The sequence below is a fragment of the Passer domesticus genome, chromosome 5, assembly GCF_036417665.1.
Source record: "Passer domesticus isolate bPasDom1 chromosome 5, bPasDom1.hap1, whole genome shotgun sequence".
NCBI classification, from domain to species: Eukaryota; Metazoa; Chordata; class Aves; order Passeriformes; family Passeridae; genus Passer; species Passer domesticus.
Window position 1 is genome coordinate 42,068,651 of NC_087478.1, and position 25,795 is coordinate 42,094,445.

Sequence of the window (25,795 nt, forward strand, 5' to 3'; positions counted from 1 at the left end):
TAATCCAAGTCCAGTCATAGCCCATCAACTTTTAGTTTTCAGAGCAGAGCAGACTTTCAGATCCTCACAGCATTCCTTCTAACACATCGTCACTGCCCATGAGCACAGACCTGGCATCGCTCTCTGTAGCTGCACACTCAGCAAGAGGGGAGGAAGGAGGAGGGCTGAGCAGACTGCGCCAATAAAAAAACCCTGAAATATGCATCCCTCCTAGACTATGATGGGAAGGTTATTTGTCTCTTCTAAGTTCAGGGATGTCTTTTTCCTGAATTTAAAATTTAGAAAACATAATATCAGATCAGTCTAAGAAAACAGTTAAAATCTTAAATGTCATCTGTATTTTAAATATCATGAAAGTATATCTGCTATTCCCCTCTCTGCCCAGCCCCAAGCTAACATCTGAGAGAGATTTCGATGGATTGCATCATGCCAGGTTACCTGGTTGTTACTGCTCCAGCTGATGTTTTACTGTCAGACTGCTGACTGTCAGCTTGTGTTTCTACCCTGCACAACAATGAAAGCAGACAATTTGTGGGAATAAACCACTGGGAAGGCCACTGTTAGGAAAATAGCTGTTTAAACATTAAGTATCTCAATAGTTCCTGGGTGGAAGTTGATTTTTAAAATCTTATGGATGTGGGGAGACACAAGTAAAATGATGGAGCTATCCATTTATTATTTTCCAGTCTGCAAGAATGTTCGCCAGAAAAGATCTTCTGATAGAAAAAGACTTTGAGTCAAAGAACAGGTCTAAAAAGTGCTGATCCATTCCTGAGTTAGGGTCAAGTCCTGCTTCATCCAAGGAAATTTTGGAAAGGGCTGCAAAAATAACTGCCACATGTGCTGGTCCAGGGCAAAGAGAAATAAATATTTCTCCTTAGGGTCAGGTAAGGAGTACTTCCAAGAGGCAATGGGGAATGTTCATTCTGCAGCCAAAAAGAAAAAAACAGGCTTTAAGCAGCCTCTCCCCTTCTTGGCAACAGCATTTTCAGGAAAACTGTGGACTTCTTACTTGAATGTGTGAGGCAGATGATTTTGTGTAGCTAAACATTAACTATCTTCTTTTTGGCAAAGCATCCCTCCTCTTCTTCTTCTTTTGTCTTCTACCACCAGCACCTGCCCTGTCAGGATTTGAGAGCAATCAGCAGCCCCCCAGTAAGCCCAGCTGTTGCCAAGGAGAGGCAGAGCACAACTGCCCACTCCCGGCCATGCTGCACAGCCCTGCAGATGGGCAGACTCAGCACACAGGGGATGATGCCCCAGGGGCACCACAGCCAAGCCACACACAGTGGAGATGCCTTTTTTTTTATTATTCCTAAGTAACCTGAAATCATGGATGAATTCAGTGCCATCTTCAAAACGGAGCTAAAATAATTCATATCAGAAAGATACCTGCCTGGCAGTGTGGGTATTACACCAATCCAAAAGAAGATAAAATTACTGGTCACAGAGAGAAGGAATTAAAGGGGAAAGGAATGAGAACAGGGAAATCTTAGATCAGCCTTGTTCCCTCCCTTGTCAACCTCCTGCTGCTTCTGAGCATCCATAGTCCCAGCTCCAGCTCAGCTGTTGCTTCTTTCTGTAGATGGTGGTTTCCTGCTGCAGGAAGTTACAGTTCCCCTTTGACTTCACCAAAATAAATCACCTCTTGTCCTTCACCTGCGTTTTCAACAAAAGATGAGTTACAGTCTTGTGGTAAAGATGGCATTTCTATCTACAAAATGGTAGATAGAAATGCTGCCCTTTCACTGGGCTGTTTTATCTCTCATGCCATGTAAATAGCTAAAAGAAGAAAGCCCAGAAACTCATCAAAAGCAGAGCAGAGTTTTCCTCTTCACCATCTGTTGTGCTCTGCAGTGAGATGGCAGCTGCTGCCCCACTGCCACAGAGAACAAACCCTCTTGATATGAAATGCCATAAGGGACTGAAGCAGCTCACTCCACCCCAAGTGTACAATCCCACTTTTTTGTGTGCGTTTGGTTGCTTTTATTTGCTCACAATCCACAAGTTTAAGCTTAAGCTTCACATTCAGATAATCCCTCAGATCCTTTTCATGAAATTTGCTGTTGGATAATAAAATTTATACACTTTCTTTTCATCCAGTTTTATTAGTCACTCCATGCCTCCAGTTTTATCCAAATGTCTTGCAAGATTTCAGAAAATCTAGATTTTTTTTAATGTCTAGTGAACTGGCCTGGCTTTCAGTTTGATGAGGGGAGATGCACATACTGCAAGCTGAGATTTCCTCACTGCTATGCCCAGGGAAAATTTGCAGCCCTGGGAATGACACCCAAGGGCAGGTTCCAAGCTCATGCTTGTTGACAGTGGGAGAAGGCAAATTTAGAAGTTCAATAGAATAAGCCAGTCTGAAGCATTATATTTCCTCTATAAAACTGAAAGCAAGAGCAATCATAAGAACAAGAAAGAGAACCAGCACCATGTTTTGTCCATTTTAACCTTATTATATACAAAAAAACTAATATCTTAAGATCAATCAAACGCCCCAAAAATGATTAAGGAAAATTATGACAGATAACAGAAGTCTTCTTAGCCTGATGTTGCCTCAAAATCATTCAACAAGCTCAAAAGAGGAAATCCCTTTCAAAAGTACCAAGGTTTATTGGTCAGCCATGACTTCTGTCAGCAAGAAACTGGCATAAGCAGATAAGTCATGTCCTTGGTGTTCCTTTGGATACAGCAGTTTTCTCCTGGTGGAAAGTGGGTCTCAGCTGCTTCCCTTCAGTAGACCAACATCAATCTACACCAGGAGTCTCCAGCCACATTCTGGGCGTGTCAGCGTAAGGGAACATGACATCTGCATTGGGGAGAGAGGAAAGGGAAAATATTGCACAGCACCACAATATTGTGGCTATTCAGTTGAAACATGTGACAGCTTTGGCAGTTTCATTTAGCTGTCTAAAGGGAGGGGGAAAAGGAAGAAAAAGAAGTAACAATACGCTTTTGATACCTGTATCATGGACATTGTGTAAGAAAACAATTCAATGTAAAACACTGTAAAACGTGGTGCTCTGAAGAGTACAAAGAAATGGCAATCACAACAAACTAGAGTGCTCTAAGGGCAGCAAAGATGCCAGGCGAACAAGAACGAGGGAATTGCTCCACAGCCATGCATATAAAAAGCTGTTAGCAAAAGTGCGGGGATGTTTCCTTGGAAAAACAAATTACAAATATCACCCAAAGTGAGAGCATCAACCCATACCATGACAGTATTTTTTATTCTCACTAGCATGAAAATGAAGGGGTTGGGAATGGAACAGCCAAGGACATGGAGATACTTCTCACCCCTGTGACAGAAGGAGGGCTAGAGAGAGGTGGAGGTGCTGGACAAAAAAAAGCACAACGCATTTGGATTTCTGCTCTGCTCCCAGACTGGTCTCAGTGTGTTGTGAGGAGCTGATATCTTTATACTGCATGCATTTGGCAGGATGCAAGCATAAATGTTTGGCTTCCAAAAAGAGATACACACTAATTTTGATATAGTCATCTAGGTTAGACAGTGTGAGGTTTATTTGTTTTATGGGGGCACTAAGGAGAGTGCTAAAGCCACTGGTCCCAATTTTAGATTGTTAAATTTCAATTTGGCTAATCCATCTTTAGAAGATCTTATATCTGTCCAATTACATCAGTGTATATACCTGCAACATGTTAACACACCCTCGGGGCATCTCACACAAGGTTTTCAGCTCTGACATGGGGTATTTCAGCTCATGCTGATGCCTTATGAAGGCTGACCTAGAAGAGAGACTAGACAGAGTTAAAGAATAAAGTAGGTATTAATTAGAAGGCCTCAATGGATACACCTTGGGCAGCACAAGGGCCCAGTCAGGGCTACACCCAAGATGAACCCAAAATGTTCACAAAAAATGGATGACCATTCACAAGGTCTCACACTTTTGTAAGTTCTGTTCTATCAGCATATTGGAGTTAATTGTCCAATTACAGCTTTAGCTTATGAAGTCACATCCTTCTTGTTTTTCTCTCTTCAGTTAACCATTGTTTGTGCTCTTGGGCCTGAAATTTGGATCATTTGTCCTTGGTCCTCAGCTAGAGAAGGAATTGTTTTGTCTATTTACTCTGTGAAGAAAACTTACTATCCCCTAATATGAAGCTCAGAAGTACACAGTAAAGCAGTACAGAATCCAAAAAATACAAAAGCTAAAACCTGAAGCATCAATGCATTTCTTTGAAGTGCCCTCCTCTGCAGCTGTCTACAGCCTTGAAAATCTCAAATTAAACGTTGTCTTGGGCTTGGCACAAGCAGGTGGTGGTTTCAGCAAGTAAACTTACATGGATTCTTGAGACTAGGAGGAACCTACACCAAGCTTATCAGTGTTTCTGTGCACCCTAAATGCTATGGGCTCCCAGGTCCTGTGCTGCCAGCCCTCCCTTCACTGCACTTCTCACCAGGTACTTTTCCTGCAGCAGGAGCTGCCAAGCCCTGTGGTGGAGCACATGAGGAAGGCAGGCAAGAAGAGAGTCCACTGGACATGGAGACCTCAGCCAGGACAGTATGGTGCATGAAATTACGTTATTCCCCAAACATGTGACATAATCATATGAGCATGTATCCCATTGCAACGATCTCTTCTGGTTCTTACAGCTCTTCATGCTGCCAGCACCGAATGCCGGTTACAGTTGCTGCGATAAACACCTGAGGAAGGACTTGTGATAGAACCATGGTATTCACCCACCAGAAATGGGAAGGAGACTTACTCCCTCTTAAACTGTAGTTATTGCTTCACCACTGTCTACCCTATTCTTCCTTGTCAGTTGAATAGGAATTTAAAAGCAGAACTGAATTTTTTTATACATAAACATTTGTGGTAAGCAATGAACCACAACAGTGTCGCAACCAAAACACAGTTGCTCAACGGCACCTGCTAGTGCAATTACTTTGACACAAAATGTGTTCTTTGCTGTTGTCTACAGGGAAAACCAGCAGCAGCCTGTTAGCCTGCAGCTCCAGCTGACAATAAAATTTGTTACCTTGATCTTGAATCTTATTGCAGCTGAAAATAACAGAATTCCAGTGATTACACTTGTTTTTTACTTATTATTAAGTGCATGCTATACCCTGCAACCACATAACCCTGAGAGACAAGACTAAACCAAGCTGCTAATTTACAGATAAATATTTTCATGGGACATGAGTATATGCATAAGGGAAAGCATGCCTGAGGGCATATTTTTCCTTTACTTTTCTCTATGGCTGAATTAGTTCTAGAGAGAAGGCAGAGTCTTAACAACAGTCATCTGTTTCTTTGTATGTTCTCACAAACCCTTCCACAGTCCTAAGTGGGAGGAAACTTCAAAGAAGTGGCTAAAGACAAAAGAACAACCATAAAATTAGAATCTGATCAGAAGTTCTGACAAGTATCACCTAAAATATCTGTCATTGCAGAATGCACAGTGCAGATGCTACCTACATATTCAGGGTTAAGGGTTATTTCAAAGACGTTTGTGAAAAATAACTGAAGGGAGGTTATAATAATAAATAATATATATATTATTTATAATTAATAAATAATTCCAGGGAGGTCCTAATTCACTGGAATGGGGCATGTAGTTCTGGTGGAAAACATGTACAGGACCATGAATTTACAAAATAGACAGTTTTGTGTTGGCCAATGTGGAAGATCAAAACCCTCCATCTTCTTAGTACATCTACAGGGAGCTTGATCCATAGGGACCATGTGAAAACGAGACATATCTTCACAATGGACTTCACAGTGGAGCAGATTTTTACATATCTATGTACAAGAAACAACACAAGAAAATAGTCTGTTAGGCACGCGCTGTCCATCTTCTACGTAGAAATGTAGCACAAGTATGATAATTTGGCTCTGAAGGTGTCTCCACAGTTTTGACACCATTACAGAAATGCATAGTGCCTTACAGCCTATACAGCCATGTTAAAGCCAACTTTGTTGGAATTAAAACACAGAAAAAAAGTTAGGTAGCACTTAAATGGAAGGATAAAAAATTTCTACTATGTGTGAAATGAAAAAGAATGAAAGAGATGCTAAAGTTATCATGGACAGTTTTCATTATCAAGTTATGACTCCAGAGTGATGGATCAAATACTGAAAGTCAATATCCAAAATAAGCATGGTTTAAGTGTTCTTCTCATAGGACATGCTCAGTGGCCCACAAGATAAGGTATTATTATACAAATTATTATGGAGTGAGGTCTGCAGAGAAAGGAATCATCCTACCATTTAACAGAAATATGGGGCTGGTACAATTTAGGTTGCATCCCACAAAACCAATGAAAATAGCATGAAAGCAGTAACACTGCTGTAACAGATCTAAAGGAGACTCAAAAGAAATGGCATCTGAGAAGACTGAATGTGGGCACATAAATCTATGTTTAACATCTATTCACAGCAGTAAATAGCAGACTGGGAAAGGTCTCTAAGCTTGTTAATTTTTCTATTTTTGTCTATTCTTTTTACCTTTAAAATTGGAGAAGAATCACAAAAAAAAAAAAAAGGAGCAAAATGCAGAAAAAATGACACCTGAGGGGGAAAGATTGCTCTTTGCAACTTGCAAAGCTAACATTGTCTAACAACAGGAGGGATAAATGTCAAAAAACCTAAAAACATTGTGTACAATGCTAGCAAAAGGGCATTACTCACAGCCTGACATAAACAAGTAACAACTCCCATCTGGCAACAAAAGTCTTTGCGAAGGGAAATAGACTGAAACTCCTGCCGTTGATAACTGAGGCCTGTTATGGGAAGTGCCTGCAGGATCCAATTGTGATTGCTGCAGAAGGAAGGGAAATTACATGCTCACGTCCAAAATAGCTTGGAGTCTGAGAGTGTTTGAGGCACTTCAAAATAGCACACACTCAGAAATGAAAAGTGAGTAAAAGTGGACAATGGGTACCAAGCAGCTGAGCTCTGAGATTGCTCCTCAGCCCTGACATTTTCAGGATGCAGCATCCACATTACCATCAAATGTAACACCCCTTTCAGAGCAGGGAACAGCAGAACCAGGCAGTGGTGGTTCAAACTGAAAAAAGTAGGTGAAACACTTTGGCAAAACGAAGTCAGCAACTAAAAATCATAAGGTTTTTTTTTTTGACAATTCCAGAAAATAAACTGTCATTCATACAGAGCTTAAGCCCCAGCCTACTGAGGCCAAAAACAGCCTTGCTGTGAGATTCAGTGGGCTTGGCTCATGTCCATCAGCTAAATGCTTTCTCTGGCGAGTCTACAGAATGATTCAGCCTCAAACTGCTCAGCACAGCCAATTTCAAAAGTCCTATTCATATTCTAAAAAAGGCAACTGGACGTCATTCCACAGTCCCAGTTGCACAATTGTCTCCAAACAGGTGGCAGAAACAACATCCCTCACTGGGCAGAAAAGCAGAGAAAGTCTGGAGTCTGTGCTAGAGCAGGATTTTACACCTAACACTCATAGGTGTAAACTCATATAGAACCAACCTGATATTTTCCACTGAGATTACTTTCTTTAAAGCACTGATCAGGTTTTTCTCTTCCCCCCCCCCCCCCCCCATTTCACTGCAGAACAAACATATTCATCTCCTCTTACAGGAAATCACATTAGCATGTGGAACTGATACAGCAAACAGTAGCAGGCATGGTAATATACTTGAGGGGCTTTCCATTACAGCAGGAAGAAAGATTCACAGAAATTAAATTAGCATTTTTAGATAAAGGTATTAGCAATAGTATTTTGGATAAAGAAGATTGGAGTACCTCTCACAGAATAGGAATTTCTGTGGGAAAAAAAGCAGATATTTTTACAGCTTACCCAGGAACGATGAAAATCAATAGGCTTAAAAATGCATTATTTGGCCCATCTTTTGCAAATACAGCTTCTTAAAAAGATTCTGTCTCCCCACAAGTTCCCAGCAATTGAAGGGAAGGAAAGAAATTAATATTTTTAAAATCTGACAGGGAAAGAGATCAAAAGTCAAGAGGAAAACATTTAAATAGTGACTATTGACATTATTATTATGATATTATTAAAATTGAAAGGGTTGTTTGGACAAGGTGTTTATTTCCATACTTTCCTGAATTAAATTTTTACTGTTTCTTTTAAAATAACATTTTTATGCTTTAAAACAGTCCAGCTTACAAGGAAAAGATATCGAAGATCCCACAAATTTAACTCTAGGTTTTGAATTTAGCTTAAAATTTGAGTAGCTTCCCTTCTGTTGGACTAACTTCTCACCTCCCCTCTAGCTTTTCAGATTTGGGCCAATGAACAAAATGATCTGTTGTCCAGGCATGTTGTTTGAACAATGGCATAGGGTGAGTCTGCAGTGTGGTGGCACTGCAAGAGGACAGGCAATACCTTGGCAAAGGAAGGGCTCTACTTGTGAGAACAGCACTGCTGAATTCCCCGCTGCCTTCTGCTGCTGCAAACAGTCCATGCAGGGTCAATGCCTGGAGCACACCTTCTCCCTCTCAGAGCAATGTTCTTTTGCCATTTGCAGCTGCTGAAAATACTGCAGGACAAAACATCATCAGGCCCCGTGGGTCCACAGCACAGGAAAATTTTCAATGATATTGCAGCACACCTCTAGAAGCCCCTTGATGAGATAAAGCAAGGAATAAAACTGACTTTCCAAAGAAATAGAAGGCCACGTTTCCCTCATCAGTGAAGAAAATGTAGCTGTGCTTTATAGCATCAAAAAGTTCTGAGAGACTTCAGTAGGAACAGGATTTAAGAACATATACACCAGTCCCCCTGCAGACAACTTATTTCCTTTTGTCTTGAACTTAATGTGGGAAGTTTTTTTGCTTGTGTTTTTTTTGGTCTTTTTTTTTAATGTTTTGGGCAAAGACATGAGAAGGAAGTCTCTGTTCTGCAGTAATAACTGCATGTAGGAGCTTGTTGAGGAAGAAGAAATAAAGTGCATTCCTGCTGGAATATTGCAGCATTTCTCAGCTGCAATTTCACTGTTCACAGGAAAACATAAAGGATCATATAAGCATTCCCATTCACACTCTTTGTCATTTTTTACCAAGAAAAGCATCTTGAAGAACTTGCCTCGCATTTGATGAAAAAAATCCAAAATTCATTATGTGATAAACATTCATATTTAATAGAGTTTACTACAACCCTTTCCAAAGGAAGAGGAAAAAAAACAACTAACAAAAACCCCAAACCAAAACAAGCCAAAAACTAAACCAAAACCAAACAAATCCCCTCACCAAAAAAACAAAGCAAAACAAACAGGCAGGGAACTTGTCACTCAGCAATGCTCCAAATACTCCCAGCTTGAATTCTGCTACAGTATTAAAACAATTGGTTAGAGCTGAGAATTACTTCCTTTTTCCATTCCTCTTCCCTCCTTTTTTGGGAGGAGAACAGGCAAACAGAAAAATTTCCCCTGGTGAACTGTAACCTGGGTTTGATATTGAGGCCAAATTATACAACTGAATCAACATACTTTGATCTCTAGCTACCACTTTTCTATCTTTTCATCACACACAAGCCATTCAGCTTTCCTCTCTGATTTTCTCCCCCTCCCCTTGGAACACACCCATTTGCAAGCTGCTGTGCAGCACTAACCTTGTCTTCAAGATCCCACCACCTGACAAAAGCTGCTTTAACCTTGCCAAGGAAGAAGGACAAGGGCAGGTTGTGCAGGTTTGCTTTCCCAGGAGAATCTAGACGTACAAGACATTTATAACTGAGAAGTTTAAACATGTTGTAAGAATATAAATATGCTGTATATATGTAATGTAGTATATATGCTCACGTAATATGTCCTAACAGGAACACTTGCAAAATGTCTGGCAAACAACCAAATGGTATTAAAAGGCTGTCTTTCCTCACTCCACATTGTAATGTTTCAGTTCCTTGTTGTTAAATGAAATTAATACACCAAATAAAAAAGGTTGAAAGGGAAAGGTGTACTGGAGAGCCTCCCTAAGCAGGAGCTATAGCTGTAGAAAATGAATACCTGAGCAATAGAATGCTTTGGCTTTTTAATCAAAGCAGATTATTCATTTTTGCTCCAAAATGAGTGTGTTTTCTGTGTTTTTCTCACAAGTGAGAACTTTTTTTTTCCTCTTGAAAATTCAGTTGCTGGAAAAGAAGAAATCACTAGAAAGCACTTTAGATAACTCAAATGGAATCATGTGTATCCATCACAATCCTGATACTCAGGAGCAACAGAGAAATCTGAGGAAGATGCACTTCAGGAGCCCCTCCAAGCAAGTCTAAACACAATGGTTTGGAAATCTTCCCTGATTCCTCCTGCAGTTTACTTTGGCTGATGTGGGGAAAAAAAAATCTTTTTCATGCAGAGATTGACCTACATGCTTAATTTTACCATTTGTAAATTCAGAAGATTAAATATGTGCACAAATCATTGAAGAGGTGAGGCCTAACAACCTCTTGATAGAAAAACAGAGGAATATACATGATGGTGGATTACATATTTTTCTCTCTAGATACTATAAAAGCTAAGTGGAGTCTGCAACACCTTACAGATTAATTATCAACTACACACTAATCTCTTCATTCTTTTCTCAGTTATTTCTTCTAGCTGACAGCTGGTAGTTTTAATTTGTTCTTGCTTTGAGAGTGCCTACATTCTACTAGTAATAAGTCCTTTGAAAGAACTGTGCTTGGAGTTCCTTGCAGAACAGAGTGTCTTCCAATCAATCCCATTTCATCTGTCAGACAGTCCAGAGATTTTAAGCAGCTCACTTTGAGTGAATTAGAGTAACAGAAATACCCTTGAAGACTTCTTTTGGAGAAGGCAGTCTGCTCTGGAGTACTTATAGCTCAAAGGCAATTACAACATAAATAGAAGAGACTCCAACTTGGTGGCACAAAGGTACACTACCAGACAGGTGTGAAAGGGCATTCAGGATAATTTAAAAAGCAAAATGAAAAAAAAAAAAAAAAAAAAAAACCAAAAAAAAAAAAAAAAAAAAAAAACCACACCATTCTGTGTTGTTGGTTTGGGTTTAGATTAGATTTTTTTACTGGACACTAGAAGTTATGCTTTTCAGACTTTTTTCCCTTTGGAAATGAACCACCTAAATGTGTTGTTTGTGAAGAAGACTATGAAATTCTTTGTGGACTCCAGTAGCTAATATACTGTAATATGGTGACTCATAGATCTCCTGGTGTAAGTAGGCTAAATTTCCATAGAGGCTGCACTTTGAAGTCAGTCCTACAGTGGATGTTGAGTCTCATTCCTGAGAGAAAGAAAATGCATATCAAATGCCATTCACTTCTGACAGACTCAGGCTGGGAAACAAAACTCAAAATGCATGTAGAGAATAGGGCTTGATCCATTGAAACAAGTCTGTGCACATCTTAGGAAACTAACTTCATTTAAGGTATTCACATTAAAACAACACAAAGTCCTAAAGTAGAATTAGCATAAAAAGGCATGAAGGACCAAAAACCAGCTATGCTTATAATCCAGTTATTAATATAACAGCTTCAGTGGTTCAAAGAAACATGCAGCAGAATGAAGTGGAGCTTGGAATGAGCTCAGGCTGCAGTTCAGACCTCAAGAGACCATCACTTCGTAACCCTAAAAAGAGAGTTGGACCCACCCTGTGCATCACTTCAGCAACCCCAAAAGCCAAAAGAATAACTTAAAACATTATAAAAGGTAAATATGGTTGAGAGGACTAATAAAAGTGCAAATGGAAATGGCAAAAAATTCACAAACCATGAGCAATGGAAATGAATCCAGAAAGCCATTCAGTCAGAAGGTTAGAAAGCATGACTCAGGAGAAATATGAATGCCAACATGCCATTGGAAAATGTGAGGCAAATACTTTTATACATAACTGGACAGAAATTAAGTTAAAGAGCCCATATAGAACTGGGGGAACACCCTAAGCTCTCACTGCAAGGAAAAAAAGGAGAAATATTAATCCTACTGCAGGTAGCTGAAATGTGAAGAAGCAACAGAAATTCTGATTTGGATTAGTTTATCAGGGATCACTAGGAGATGAACACAATCACCACACACATATACTCTCCGTTATGAAACATTCCATAATTAGAGAAACAAAATTCAATAACCAGGGTCCCACCAGGGGGTACTCAACCATTCAAAATGGTATACAAAGAAAGAGCAATGGTTAATAAGAAAACCAGTTTATTTGTCTTCTTTATCAGCCTCAGCACACATTATGTGGACACAGACTTGGGTAAATTCAGTATTGGCTAGCACATTATACCATTACCATTCTTTGCCAAGAAACACATTTTAAAATAACCCACTAATTATGCATCAGTTAATTTGGGATCTCATATTTTAGACACTTAAGCTTTTATGTCAGCAGTGTTCTGCACTTAAACCTTTCCCCACTGAAGCTTCTATTTTGAACATCCCAAAAAACAAAATGCTTGCAGAGACCATTTGCTTTAGCTGTCTCTGTTGCCATTCAGCTTCTTGTGTGGCCAAGGTCTTGAAGCCTCAGGTATGAGAAATTGAGAAATTGAAATGCAGTAACCTAAACCTTGTAAAATAGCTGAAATTTGCTATGAATAATTGGTCTTTGGAGACCCTAGCTTAATCTGTGTCATATTACACCCCTTCTCCTTCCTTCCCACTGACCCCTGAGTCCTAAAGAGAAGCAAAACATATATTTTAAATGTATTAATAGGAAGAAAGGCCCACAACAGAGATTATTATATGTAAACTGTAGGAAAGCCAGCTCTCCATTAAGGTTAAGGCATTGACAAAGCTAGTAAATGTAAACAGGCAGAACGCTCCATAACTGAGAAATAGTAAAACTGTGGAAATCACCCAAATCAAGTCAGAAACCACTTTATTAACAGATATAAAAAGGACCAAACTACATTTTTTCATAGATAAAATGTAAAGAATCAGAGACCTAAGAACCACAATGCCTTGGAAAACAGTGTGCTCAGGAAGCACGGGATGCATGTACTCAATGCTCCTGGCATTGCAGGGATGAGGCCTAAATATGAACTTAAATTCATGCTCTAACTCTTGAAAAATAATGTTAGACAAATTGTCAGAAAGGTCGAGCTAGTTTCATATGTTCTCATACTTTAACTTATTTTGTCCTTATAGCAGATATATCTACACATACGCACACACACAAAAGGCCTGTGTGAGGTGACAGTCAAAGAATAAAAATATTTTTTCCTGAACTGGGGAGGCAAAAGTTCTATTGTAATTCACTTGAGGTTTTGGGAGAGCAGTTCATGGGTGGTTAATATTTTGCCTGACTCACTGAGAAGAACTAATAAAAGTAAAAGCTGTGCAGCTGCTCCTTCTAATCTGAAAATAAATCACAAAGGCAGGCACAAACAAAAGGCAGGTGAGTTCTCAACTGAACAATTAGAAGGAGGAAAAATGAGAGGGGAAAATAGGTAAAGAAATCCACCAACTTCTTCAACAAAATTTAATCAGAAAAGTGGTTTAGAAAGGGGGCACAAATCTACTGAAAACAAAGTTTCAAATAACAAATATCAATAAAAGTACAAAATAAATAATAGCCTCAAGGCCAAAGTCTAGAGATTAGCAGAGCAATCAAAATGAGCCAGAAACAAACAATCATAAGTCTGTGAAGCAGTCTGTCAAGCAAACAGCTCTCAAAACCAGATTTAGAAAACAAGCTCTGTGGAGGGAACGGTCAAAGGCTGACTGATAGAGCCAATATTTCCACCCCAGCTGGGATTTCTTGGTGAGTGACAACCTAATGAAACAAAAAGACTTTTCCTAAAAAGCAAATAAACTTTGTGAGGATAAGGGATCATAAGGAACAGATCAAAAGTTTGCTGCCATAAACTTAGCATTAAACAGAGGTATTCCCTCTTGGCACTGAAAAACTTTGGTGACATTGACTTAGGTTTACTGTTAGGAAATACACTGGAGCTGTGCTGCAGGATACAGTATACATTAGTCCAAGTGACAATAATCAATGCACCTTTGATGTACAGTAAATCAAAATACACACCAAGCAGCCTTGCTCTGACTGTGGATCTGGGTACTTATCTGAGACAAAGTATGCAAAATATCCCCTTCTTAATCTTCTGCATCCTCCTAAACCAATGAGATTTGCAGGCTTCTACAGCTCTCAGACAATTGTGGACTTATATATTGAGGATTAAAGTGTCACAATGTGATCATTTGGTCATGCAAGACCCTTGCCTGCAAGATCATAACACCAACAATACTATTATTTTAGAATAGTTCCAGCTCTTGAATCTAGACTGTTGGCAAGTTTAATTTTATAATTGTGCATGAATGTTCCAATATTTAACTATTAAAAAAAACCAATTTTCTGCCACATATTCAAAAAACCCCCGATCTCTTTTTTAGACTAAATATTTATTCTGGTAAATTTGACTTTTACCACTCATTCTTTTTACAGTGAGATCCTGTTGCAAATGCCCTGTTGCACCCCCTCCCTGCTGAGACAGGCTGCTGTCACATTTGACAGGGCAAGCCCAAACTTGCAAACTCCGTGCATATCCTGAACTTTCTGGTGACAAACCTCGGCACTGAGGTTAGCAGAACTAATGACATGCATGAAGATGAGTGCACATCTAATCAAGTATTTGCAGGGTCAGACCCCATTATAATATTATTAACACAGGATCATTTAACGGAGAGACCAGAAACTTTTCTTTGTGTTGGAGGAATAAATCCCCTACTGTTTTAAAGCTCCTGAACAAATAGGGTTTTCATATTTGTCTGCGTCTGCTGTCTATTTTGGATCTTTGTCATTTACCCTGGCCCACATTTTGGCCTGGAGCAGCTGAGAGAAAAGTCTGGATGTGTTTATTTTTTTATTGCCCATGGAACCGAGCCACAAGATAGTCCTGCCTGAAAGGAAACTAACCCTGATTGTATGACTGATGGGATTGTAGTGTAAAAAAAAAAGTCCATTTTAAAGTTTACCCAAGAGCGGTGTCTCTTCAAGTAGTGCGACCCTGTGGCTTCATTTAACATTTCTAGGACAGAGTTTGTAAGGTTAATGTGTTAAGACAGTAAAAACTTTCCCTTTGCCTTGGGCACATCACTTCTATTCAGCAAGGCAAATAACACCCCACCTACAGCAGCCTGCCCAGAAGCCCAAATGCTGCACAGCAACAAGCCTCTGTTTCTTCCCGTCTCCTTGTCTCCTTGAGACTGACATTGCCTGGGTGCTGAATAGCCTGGTGGGAAGAGTTCAATGCAGGGTTTGCACTTTCCCAGCCATTAGCCAGCTGCCACCGCATTTCATTATCTTAGGGGGTGCTTTTGTACATCAAAGGCACTTCCAAACAGTGAGATGAAGTGGAAGTAACCGAGCTTGGTCCACGTTGTAAGTTGCAGTATTATTTATTGTCGTTATTTTTTGCGCCCGTCTCATGCCATCTGGCCCGCTAACTGTAAAGGCTGGTGAGGGAAAAAAGACTCAACACACCCCTCTCAATTTCTTGGAGTGAATCCTGCTGAACAACTAGGCCTCGGAGCAACTGCCTGTTGTTATCAGGACTCTTCATTGTTTTGCACAAGGAGCCCTCTAAAAAGCAGGGGGAAAATACAAAGGTAGCAGACAGGATCTCATGTGAAAACAAAGTAAGCAGAGCATGAAAAGCGTCACTGAGATGGCTTTTACTTTGCTTTCTTTCTGATGTAGCCAAGAAATAAAGAGTTGAAAAAGATTTTCTTTCAGTCTTCTAAAGAAGTTTCCTGTGAATAAACCGAGGTAGTGAGTTTTGCATAAGAGCGCCTAAAATCACTGTTCAGCTGTTTTAACTTACTTCAGCTTTTGTCTTATTATGACTTTCTTTTCATGACAAAAGCCCATATGGCCTGTGATTTATTGTACTTCTCCAGCATTTGAAACCTGCTTTCCATTACTGGAAATCTCTAATTGATATATTCACAAAATCTTTTGAATTATATTAAAATGTGAGACAAAGTGAGGAAAAAATCTCTCTGTGTGTCACAGACTGCTTGTGTGGGGCTTAAACAAGAGTTGTCAGTGGACGTATAAGTTGCACTCTTACATAGTGGCTTGGTTTTACAGACCATAGAATAAACTGCAGCAGATTTCTACTTTGTGCCTGTCTGCCACTCAAATGTCCTGCTGCCAGAAAAAGAAGCTCAACAAGAAATGCTCAGATTTTCATACTGATTTTTTATGACATAGATATTTTGTCTAATAATTTATTTCGCTTTCCTTTAACCATTAATTTGAGACTTTAGAAATACAGTAGTTTGACTGCGAATGAGTAAGGGCAACTGTGAAATGTCAAGGTACTATGCCTTAAAAAATGTCCACTTGCAGAACATTAGTTCTCTTCTTTATAAAATCACAACATTGTTTTCCATTTTTATTTGCTTACCATGAAAATAAGTATTTGCTATAGTGAATTCTCATGTGAAAGGTTCTGATTCTGTATACCCAGTCACACAGATAAAACTTTTGCTCACACAGTTTCTAAAGGTGAGCGTGCATAAAGAAGAGTTTGCAGCATCAGGGTCAGAAATTTGCGTGTCCTTCAGTAGGCTTGATTAACTTAATTTGATATTGGCATGAGTAGGAGCTGAGTACCAGACATTTAATTTGATCCTCAAATCTCTTTCTAGTTGGCACTCTGCAGATGACCCATAGCTGTGAAATATCTCCCTGTAAGCTAGCAACTAGATTGCTATCCAAACTGACTTGGAAACAGTAGTCAGAGAAAGCAAGCTACTGGCAACCAACATCAAAAACAAAAAATCCCTGACCTTGACTGTTCTTAACACAAAAGCCTTTTTCCTGCTGTTTTTCAATGAATGAACAAACGAGAGCCAGCAAATTATATAGCAGACACTTTCCTCTGAAAAGATAAAGTAAATCTGTTTTATTTCTATATACAATCTGCTTCACGAGCACAAAGACAGGAAGCAATATTGGGAAAATCTTAAAAATATGATTTGAGCTGGATAGAGTCTCTTCCTTTCCTTTAGATCACTTAGAACAAATAGTGAGCCAAGAATTTCCTGAACTTTTGCAATTGGCTTGGAAAATGTTTAGAAAATGCTCCCTTCCCTGCAACTGCCTTATGAAGAAAGAGTTTATTCCTAGCAGTATGTTTTGAATTCCACTAAAAATAAAACTGCATCTTATATACTCTGCTCCAGCTCTACTCCTGCCATCCTGGCTTTCACTGTAATGGGATTGAACAGGTGCTGTGACACAGCTTTATTTTCAAGCTGCACACAGATAATCGTCCCCATTTTAGAGCATGGCAGGAATGCCTCCTTGAATAACCAACCCTGCCCCACACAAATGGAGAGAATAGTCACAAATAAATAAGTCCTTTGCTCAGTTTTAGAAATATGAGCAAGCCAGATGTATCCAGTAAGTCTTCACCAGACAGGTTTGTGTAGTACCCCAAGAGAGCTGCCCACAGGAGGTCTAGAGGCTCACGGGACAGACGTTTTTATGCGGATGAACTAGGAACCGCTCAAAAGCAATATGGCCAATGCAAGTAAGATTCCCATCTGTTTCAGGCAACAGGATGGCACCTCTTTTGTCATTTCAATGAACATTTATTCCCCATTCAGGACCAAATGGGTAAAATAAGGCCCTTTGATAGGCTGGATGGGCAGCCTTTTACCCCAGTGGCCCCACAAGCTGTCGTTCGGGCTATGGCACCTGGACAAGACGCCGCTCAGGGAGGCAGCATGCAGTGTCTTCTGCAGGAAGATGGGCAGCCAGCACAACCCCACTCTACCAGGGTGTGGGGGAGGGAAACAGTGAAGTAGCATGAAGCTGCAGGGCACAGGGCACTGAGCAGTTCAGGGAGTAGAGGGAAAGGCTCCAGGAGAGGCTTGATCTCTGGAGAGGTGAGTAGCTAGTCTTGGCATTACATTTGTCTGGAGGGAGAGGCTAATTTCACCCTCTGATAAACTGGATTAGGGATAAAATCACTTAATTAGCCTTCAGGCTCAGTTCCTCACCTGATGAAAGCAGGACCATCTTTCACTGTCCCACTGGAGCAGAGCAGCAGCTGAGGATGTGGCCCCCAGTGCTTTCCACCCTCCTGCAGGGAGGGTCTCCCCTGGCAGAGAAGCTTCAGACCCTCACTGCGGGCAGGGGCACTCTGAGGGCAGGATGCAGCTTGCCCAGAAACTGCTCCCCTGGAGAGGGGTCGTCTCCAGCCTCCACCTCCCCTTTGCCATTCTGTCCGGCTGTCACATGGATGCATTTCTTTGCCAGCTGGTTTGGAGCAACCCGATCTGCCATACAGCAAGGCTCTGGGGCAGCAGGAAGGAGAAAAGCAACTGGATCTGGTACTTCCTTGCTGCTATCGGGAAAATGGGAAAAATTAGAAAGAGAAAATGAAAATGGCACTGCATTCACAGGTTACCTACAGACCTTCCCTTCCAGGAAAAAGGGAATGTGCAAGCATGCTGCAGCTCTTAGAATTCCCTGCAGAAGCATGCAGCAGTAATGGATGAGAACTGGTCAACCAGGTCCTAAATTTGATGGAAAAGGAAATGGGACTTTAAATGATGCATCCCATTCACCAAAACAGTGATAGCAGTAGGGTGACATGAGAAAACTTATTTCCTCTGCTTAAAGTCTCTTTAAATACTATGACAGCAGAGTCCAAAGATAATAATAGTTCTCACTTTGTTTCAGATATGGTAAAGTAAAAGAAGCTTTCTTCAGATTTATATTTCATTAAAGGTCACCGTGAATTATGACTCTATTCTGAACTGCTCAGCTGTTACCATGCAGGGTCACTGTCTGGACAAGCCTCCCAACACACCAACAGCTAATGAGCAATGACAATAAGTTATGAGGCACAATTCAAGGAAACAAAAAACAAAAATGGAAGGATATGAATTCTACAGAGCACACAAAGAAAAAATGGGTGGGATGCTCATTTCCTCAAATTGTGTACCAACCTCATAAGCTAGCTACAAATTTTCCCCCATTAAAGGATGAGGGTATCATCTCACATCCCACCTTTGTGTTCTTTGTCCAGCACTGCACTGTGGATCCAGATCTCTGCTTCTTCTGTTTGGAGAACTGTAACACTTTTACATGTTTTTGAAACATGGAGTATAGTTGCTGACATGATTCACATGCTGGTCTTGCAGCATAGAAAATCAACAGATGATTTTAAAATATCTGAAAAAAGAAAAGAATCACAGTGCAGACATACACTAACTTATGCTCAAATGATAGTGCTTGAACTATATTTAGCAAGACAATAAATAAAGGATAGATTACAACATCATGAAAACAAAACAGATTTTTCATACAAAGTCTTGCAGCAATTTTCAGACAGGATTGATCTGCATTTCTGAATGAGATATTTTTAACATATATTTTTTAAAGCTCTGGGTTTAGTTTCTTGTTGTTTCGTTGTCTCTTGTTTCCCCTCAAAAAGCAACACTTCTGTTTTCTTTCTTTTTTTTTATAACTTAATAAATACATTTTAGTCCAGTTGTTTAGTTTCTGTGTTATCATTGCTGTTTTCTGCTTTCAATATGATACACACAGTAGCTAAAAATGCTGTTGTACTGTTACACTGTATGCAGTACACAGTGTACCAAGTGCATGTTTATTCTTAATCCTTAGCAATTCTCAGTCATGAACTAACAACAGAGCTCTTTTTTTGTTTTGTTTTGGTTTTGTTTTTGTTTTGGGGGTTTTTGCTTGTTTGGTTGGTTTCTTAAGGGAAAAATATGGAAAATCCTCTATCCGTTTAAAGAAAGTATTTTCTCCTCTGGTATCTAGAGGTTGGAAACCTTGGCAAGATGCAGGATTTCCTTAAAACAATGAGAAGTGACTCCATATAAAAATACTGATTTACAGATCCAATTTATACATCTTTTACTTCACAAATATGGAATTGCAAGGCAAAATAAATGTGTTATATCTGTAGGGTGTCTTTTTCTAAGGAAATATTTATGTGTTTAGGAGACAGTAAATTTATATTACTGTAAAACAGATTACTTAAATATCTCCTGACCATTCCAGCAAAGAACATATGTGGGTTTTAGGAGTTTTTACATCAAATACACACTCTTTATATGAGGAAGAGTTGCACAGTCTGTGACAAGCATGGGTTTATGTTAAAAGACAAAATAGCAAAATATAGTTTAGTATTTTTCAAGACAAAGCAAAATAAATGAATATTTTTACCATTGTTAGAATTTCACAGATTAGATGCAAATCCAGAGTTAATCAAATCTGAAAAGAAACAAAACTGAAAGAGGATGCTCTTCAGCAAAGAAAACTTGCTTTGACAGTGTTAAACAGATAGCTGGGATCTGCTGGGAATACATACCTTGCTTTCATCTGATTGACCTCATATCATTGCTATGGTGCATAACTACACCTGACAGGTCATTGATTGTCAGAATGTAAAGCAGATCCTTGGGGAAATAACTTGGCAGAGAGCAGCTTCCAGTGTTTTTCACATTCCCACAGCAAAAAATAAAGTCCCTATTCCAGTATTAACCACATATAGAGAAAGAAAGAAAAACAATGCCCTTACAAAAGGCTTTATAGATGACAAAGATAGTTAGCAACTGCCTCACATGTCAATTAACACATTTCAAGCTCAGATCACAAATATGACAGAATAATGTCGATTTCAAATTTCAGAATGAAAAAAGCAATATTTTTTTTCTCTCTTCAGCCCAGCTTTCACTCCACAACTCCAGTAACTTCAACACTTTTCATGTTCAGTCCTGCTTGATAATTTTGCCAAAAGTATGCAGCGCACACACACGTGCACAATAAAAAGCCCCCACAGATTAGAATGCTGTTTATTCTGCTGCTACAAAAGCAATTTTACTCTACTTTGTGTGACCAAATGTACCATAATGTTTTCATCACCACGTTAAAGAGAGTATGCCTAATGGCTTATACAGTCCTACTACACAAGAACCCTATTCAAACATTTGCTTAAGTCATGCATGGCTTTAGTCACATGCATAATAGCCTACAGACAAAAGACACAAGAGACAAGGAGGGCTTTATGTATCAAACTGAAAGTAGTATTTCCCTGTGCTGATACTATGTAAACATCAGAGATCTGCAGGATGTCATATTAATATGATTTTTTTTATCAGAGAAAAAGAAAGATCAATGCCTATAACTACAGCACCTGTGTCTGGAAAGAATGGACACAGAGTCAAAAATGATAATGAGAAATTTAGATATCAAAAAAAAGAAAAAAACCCCAAAAAAATCCTAACAACAAATAAAATCAGTGATTTTTACATGTCTACACGTTTACAACAAACTAAACTATATCACTCTAATTCATCTAATTCATCAAAAAGACTTTTTGTCAGGATATAAAAGAGCTGTTCTTTGGAGAGAATGGACATGCTCACCAATTCAGGAAGAGACATAATCAGGTAAAAAATCTTCATGTATTGAGAGTGTTCAGTAATAGCATGCTTCAATGCCCAATGCCTGTATAAAGCCCTGCACATTAGCATGGGGCTACTGCTCTGCAGTGAACACCACCCATAGGGTGTCACCCCTAGAGAAAAGGGTTGGCAGAAGTAGGTAAGAAGTTTTTCCCAAGGAAACTCTTGGGAAAAATCATCAATTAATGTAAAGTGATGGGACAACCCCTCCTCCACCCCTCACCTCCACAGCAGCCACAGCTGCACTTCACAGCAGCAAACAAAACAACTACAAAACTGGGAGTGAAATCAGAGCAATCCCATCACAGGTCAGACACACAGACACGCAGACACACAGACATTCATTCTTCTATTAATCTGGTCAGTCAGCAGAGTTGTCTCAAATCAGATAGATACCTACTCTGTAACACAGGACTGGCTTCAGGATAAACTATGCCACTGTCCAAGCAAAAAGCAAAGGACCTGTGAAGGATGCAGTACTATGGATCAAGTTCTCATTTCCAGCAAGACAGCTAAATGCATCTCTTCTACATGGTCCAATTATTTAAGAATGCAAATAAAATGAAATATTTAGAAAAGTTCAATCTCCGAATCTCTTTAATAGACAATCTTGCCTTGTGATATGCATTTCATATAAATAGAATTCATCTGTAGCAATTCCATCTGAAGTATGTTATGAATGAGATCAGTATCAATATTCCTATTTTCAAATGCAAATCAGGATATAAGGAAAAGAGACGTTAACTAGCCCCAGTCAGTCACCTGAAAATGAACCAAATGTTTTCTAAACCAAAAATTTCTGAGTCCATGTACCAAATCTACAAGAATGTGCTGTCTTCCTTAATACCATACTGGGGTACCAGCTAACAAAGACTTCACTTTGGCCAAGAGTTGCATAATTCTATAAATAAATGTGAAATGGAAGTTCATTTCACAATGGAAAAAAATGTTAATATATAGTAACCAAAACTTTGATGGAAATGGTTTTACTTTTGCTAAAATATTGAGGAAAAAATGGGGTCAGAAAAAAAATTTTAGTCAAAAGTAAATAAAAATAAAATTTTTAGTCAAAATTAATAAGAGAGCTGACTGAAATAGTTTTGTAGTTCAAATCCCCAGGTACAGTGTATTTCCCAATTTATATTTCATATTCAGAGAGCCCAAAAAGACAGACTGGTTATGTGAGGTTAATGGAAGTACTGTTTTGGCATATTTCTATCTGGTGTGCTTGTGGCCCACTATGCCAGGAGGACTGAATTTCTGAGGTAATGTTTGTCAAATATTCTTCCAAGTGATTTAATTCCAGGTGCTCTTATTCACTGCATGGTAATAAGAGGTGAACAAAATCCTTCCTCCAAAAAGAAAAACTGAAATAAGCAACAAGGGAAGCCATAAGGCCTCACTGGGCAGACTGCAGGAGGATGCTCCCTGGGGAGGAAGCAGAGCTGCTGGTCTGGCAGTCAGATCCAGGCACTGCCCTGTGCACGGCAATTTGCAGGATAGCAATCAAGCTGCTGCACACAGATACACATCCACCCACATTGCTGTTCCTACTCAACATGTATTTTGCTTCTCATATCTTGTACATATGGCTACAAAACTTGAGCCTTGTCAAGAGACTGTCTCCATTTAGCACTACATGTAGCATGCTGTACTGTCAACATATCTAGCACTACATGTAGCATGCTGTACTGTCAACATATCTTCTGTGACTTTGTACACTAACATTTCTAAAATTACATGTGAAATGGCAGTACCTACAGATGAACTATACCCTCAGGAATTTAAAATACTAGAAGAGATTGAGCAATATTTGCCTGTGATTTCAAATAATTACTGCTCCCATTCTGAGACTTACCTTGTCAATATTATCTGCAAGACACTCCCAACAGCCAGCACTGGGTCACAGCTCAGGCACTGTGGTTGGGTTGAGACAGGTCTGAGCTCACACCAGAGATACAAACAAACCCTGGCACACCCTAGTGCCTGTCCTGCCCATAAATCTTTTTTTTTTCCCAATTTCTAAGTGGGAACAGTTGATCAGTGGTGCCCTGGCCAGGCATCAGGAGTAGACATGAACCAAAGGGAAGACACTCTGACAGAATTCCAGATTTCTGCTCTTTTGCCCTGAGGCAGTTTGAGGAAGGGTTATACCATGAATCCTAACTAGCTCATCAGGACTGACCCTGTGAGCCTCACACCACCATCTGAAGGATATAAGCTATATATAGTGTTTGAGCAAGGCAAATGGCAGTGTGTTAAGGCTCGAAATTAAGGTTTTGACCTTGGCTTAAGATTTGTGACAACATATGCAGATACAGCAGGCAGCTCCTTTATTTACCACATACAAGCTGTGCAGGTATATTAGCCTTAAGTTTGCTCTTTTAGTACTGATAGAAACAAATCACTTATGAATAAGTTAAATTTCCCATTAGTTTTTAACATTAAGCCCTGTGGAGTGAAAATAAAATCTCTTAAGGCCAGCAAATAAATTATTATAAGGTTTACTAAACTGATTTGCAAGTTATAAGAACTATGAAGTACTAGAAATAGCTTTTTATTTCCTTAAGGGACTTTGAAAAACCAATGAGAACATAGGTAAAATACAATTGAGGTTTAGTTGTTGGGATTCCTTTTCCCTACTTTGTTTGCCAAAGAAAATATAAACCACTTAGAAACATCTTGCAGAGATTAAAAAAAAAAGTCTATTGCAAATTTGGATTAAATTGACTGAATGAATTTGACAGGTGGAAATGAGGGGAAACATTGAAAACTTCACTTTCTATATTTGTTCATCAAACCATGTAGGTTTCTGATTGTAGGATGTTTTCATTGAAAATGCTGCTGAAGCTTTGTACAAGCAGCAAGGATTTTAATAGATTTTGCTTTTGAGCAATTTGATCCATTTTCTTCCATTGTGTGGTTTGCTCTCTAAATATGTAATTCTCATAACTTTGATTATTTGGGTTATTTATTGGGACATAACATGTATGTAACCCTGAGCAGCCAGCAAATCCATCTTTGCTGTGAGGCCAATGCAGGAGCAGAATGTACAGGCTGGTTGGTCCCTCTGGCATCCTCACCTCTTTCAGAGGTTCCTCACCACTGCCCAAAAGCCGTGCAAAGCACTAAACTGTGCATTCTAATGAGCCTGGGCTCGCTGGTGATGCAAATCTGGTGCAATACTTCTGCTGCTGCTCCCCAGGGCTGCTCCCAAGGCACATTTCTGTGCAAAGAGCCAGAAAAAGGCACAGGATTGTGGCTTCCAAGAGGACAAAGCTGCTTCTTTCACCACCATGACAGTGCGCAAGGTTTCAGGTCTCCAAAGTCCCTTCAGTCAAGTATGTCAAATTCTTTCAGTATTACAGTCATAATGCAATTTTTATTTGTAAATGGTTACTTTCAGTGTTACAGCAGCAGGACAGACACAGACAAAGATATTTTGTACCAAGGAGCACAGACAGGACAGGATGTCCAGGACCTTTAGCTTTGCCCCCTTTTCCCTCACTGTCTTGCAGGAAATATTTCATATCGTTTCTTTCACAAAGATTGATGGAAATCTCTATGGGTCTTTTATTTAAGAAATAATAATAAAAACAATATTCCTGCCAAAGAAAAATAAGGTAATTCTGAGCCACCAAAAGGCTTAAATCTAATGTCAATGTTAAGCCAAATTGCAGCTGCAAGCTTCCAAAATTAACTGCTTCCCAATCACAACAAAAAAAATACAGGGAAAACCATCCTATGTTTATTAATGTAGTACCTGCATGTCTGACCACAGGGATCACTTGCATGGATCTGACTGACTCACAAAAATGCAGAGGTTACAAGAAATTAGGTTTGTTTAATAATGATTGTCAGAGTATACAGCAAAAGACAAAAGTTCCTTGTTCATTTAGGCTTCTTGTCTGAACTTGCATTTGTTAAGCAAAAAGAAATTAAAGATGATTTCTGTAACTGCTTAAATAAGAAACACACCCCACAGTCAGACAGCTGGATAACCTGTGTTCTGTCCCCTACAGCATATCACACTACCATATTCTGGGCAATGTACCCAGAATTTTGCTGCTTTTCAAGTACATTTACTGAGCTCTTATGCTCCTTACTTGGGGAACTCTCTCCACCTAGAAGATAGAGTACAATCTGTGTTTTAGTTTCTACTCACTAGTGTACTTATGAAAACAAAAGACAAGATCAATCAAACTTCTGTCTTTCAACATTGTGGTCCATCCTGAAATATTGTACTTAACACCGAGAGAGCTCAAAGCCATGAGGAATCTGGTGCAGGTAACTAATTTGCCATATGAAATGGCAGCTGATGCACTGCACTTCTGAGATGTATTTGGGACTAATATGTGTTCAAACATGCATTGAAACATCTGTTTTTTTAGTCATTCA

At 39.4% G+C, this 25,795-nt stretch overlaps 1 long non-coding RNA gene across 1 annotated transcript; it reads right to left on the reverse strand.

The window, feature by feature from the left end:
- Nucleotides 1–740: 740 nt before the first annotated feature.
- LOC135300353 (uncharacterized) lies at nt 741–21,148 on the reverse strand. The gene is made up of 5 exons (XR_010362246.1): nt 20,302–21,148; nt 18,972–19,136; nt 17,957–18,300; nt 8,350–8,503; nt 741–2,815 (listed from the first exon to the last, which is right to left on the reverse strand). It is a non-coding gene; the product is annotated as an uncharacterized LOC135300353 (long non-coding RNA).
- Nucleotides 21,149–25,795: the final 4,647 nt, after the last annotated feature.